Raw genomic sequence first — 2,500 nt, 5'->3', positions numbered from 1 at the left:
TCTCTGTAAGCTTTTGCGAGTTGATAGGACGAGCCTTCGTTTCACTCTGCAGTAGTATTGCAAATTGCAATCTTTCCCCTCCCCATCCCTCGTTTCTCATTCCTTTTTCTGCTTGCCTCATTCATCTGCCTTATGCCTTACGCCCCCCTCCCCATTTCTCATTCCCCACGCTTACTCCCGATCCTTCCCCCCTCCCCCACGCCGACTCAACCACCCCCATTCTTAACCCCCCCTTCTCCCCCTCCATTCACCTCCTCCAAGCCCCAACCACCCCCATTCTTAACACGGCACCCCTATCCCGCACCCCCACCCCATCCCCTACCCCCACCCCCTACCCCCACCCCCAGCCCGGCTCAACCACTAATGCGTCTGCACGTCGTGAGCAACATCCTGATATCGGGAATGCCAGCTAATAGATCGGCAGCCCAATAGCGAAGCGGTAATTAACATTCCGTAGGTCCCATTCATCAGCTAATTAACCCTTCTGCTTCCCTTATCACCCTATCGCCCTATTACACCTTCTTAAGGGTGATTCTGGCTAAGGGCTTTGTCTCAGCGCGCCTTCCCTCGTGGGTGACGCCGGGACAACATTGCTCCCCTCCCCCTCCCCCTTCCCCCCTCTTCTCCCTCCCTTCTCACCTTCTCCCCTATCCCTCTTCTCAACTTCCTCCTCTCCCTCTTCTCCTCTCTTTCTCTCCTCCCCCTCCTCTTATTCTCCCCTCCCCCTCCTCCTATTCTCCCCCCACTCCCCCTCTTCTCCTCTCCCCTTCCTCCCCCTCTTCTCCCTGCCCCTTCCTCTCTCCTCCCCCTCCCCCTCTTCACCCCCCCCTCCGCCCCCTCTTTCCGGGCTACTTCATTAAGCATCATCGATATGCAGAGCCAGATGCTACCTCAAATACACAGGGATACGCACGCGCGCGCACGCACATACACACACATATCAAGAGAAAAAGTATAAAAAGACAAATTGCTATATGGATAGATTGATAAATTGATTGACTGACTGACTGATTGATAGATATATATAGATAGACTGATAGATAGGAAGGTAATTAGATAGATAGACTGGTAATTCGATAGATCGATAGGTAATTGAATTGATAATAGATATAGAATTTGATAGATAATAGATATGAAATTCAATAGATGAATAGGAGATTAGATAGATAGATAGGAACTTAATTACAGATAATCAGATAGATAATCGAGAGAGAGAGAACGAGAACGAGAACGAGAACGAGAACGAGAACGAGAGAGAGAACGTTGACGATCGGAAACCGCGTCGAGAAGTACCACCGTCGAGGGAAGCACAAAGCTCTACTCAAGCTTTCCTCTAAGACGCTCGGTATCATCTTCGTGTCGCCTTTTCATGGGATCTTTGGAAGTAGGGGGGTAGGGGGTGGGGGGAGGAGGGAATGAGGGAGGTAGGGGGCCATTGTGAAACTCTCCCTTCGCCTATAAATTCATTCACAAACTTCCTGCTAACTCGCGTAAGTTTCAGCCCCCCCCCCCCCCCCTTTCACTGAAATTAATTCGACCTGGGGCTCTCCGCCGCTTATCCTCTCCCCCTTCCCCCTTTCCCCTTTCTCTCTCCCCTTTCACTTTCCTTCTCCATTATCTATAGGTAGATTCCCCTTTCCTTTACCCCCCCCCCCCCCCTTTTCTTCCTCTTCTTATGCACCTTTTTAATCATTATTATTGTCATCATCATCATCATCATCATCATCATCATCATCATCATCTTCAGCATCATCATCATCATCTCATCATTATCGTCATTGTTTACCTTTGTTCTTCCTTCTACTCCTTCCTCCTTCCTCCTCTCCTCCTGCCCCCGCCCCCTCCTCTACACCTTCTCCGTTTCTCGTTAAGCTAACATGTAGCGTCTTGTCAGCTGTGTTTAGTTCCTTACATGACTCTCTCTCTCTCTCTCTCTCTCTCTCTCTCTCTCTCTCTCTCTCTCTCTCTCTCTCTCTCTCTCTCTCTCTCTCTCTCTCTCTCTCTGTGTGTCCTTATGTTTCATGTGCGTGTATATGGACGAGTTCATGTCCGTTTTTATGTGTGTCTGTTCTCGCGATTGTGTTTTGCTTACGTGTACGTACAGAAAAAATACAAGCACATGCAGTTGTATCAGTGCCTTTATTTCTCTGTCTTCGTTTAAATGCCTTTATTTATCCCTACGTCTGCATTCGTGTCTGTCTATGGCTTCGGCTTCCCCTTCATATCTACGTTTATGTGTTCGTTAACTGACAGAACCGGAGGAGAAGATACGTGCTATAGGTTTTCGATATTGTAGAACGCTATTCCTTATGTGAATGAATATGTATATTGAAAAGCCTCCCCACCCCCCAAAAAAAGTTTCTTTCTCGTAGAAATTCTGGTCGTTATTTTCGTTGTTTGGTCGGTGTGGATATATATATTGTTATGATTGTTATGGAGGATAGATGAATTGATGGATGGGTAGATAGATGGATGGATGGATAGTTGGGTAGGTGGTTGG

At 48.0% G+C, this 2,500-nt stretch overlaps 1 protein-coding gene across 1 annotated transcript in view; it reads left to right on the top strand.

Moving 5' to 3' along the window:
• LOC125038584 (teneurin-a-like) overlaps positions 1-2,500 on the top strand; it is a 70,547-nt gene that overhangs the window by 66,360 nt on the left and 1,687 nt on the right. The window lies entirely within an intron of this gene.

Source organism: Penaeus chinensis, chromosome 25, assembly GCF_019202785.1.
Source record: "Penaeus chinensis breed Huanghai No. 1 chromosome 25, ASM1920278v2, whole genome shotgun sequence".
Lineage (NCBI taxonomy): Eukaryota > Metazoa > Arthropoda > Malacostraca > Decapoda > Penaeidae > Penaeus > Penaeus chinensis.
Note: the sequence above shows the minus strand (reverse complement) of the source record. Positions and strands in the feature narration are given on the sequence as shown.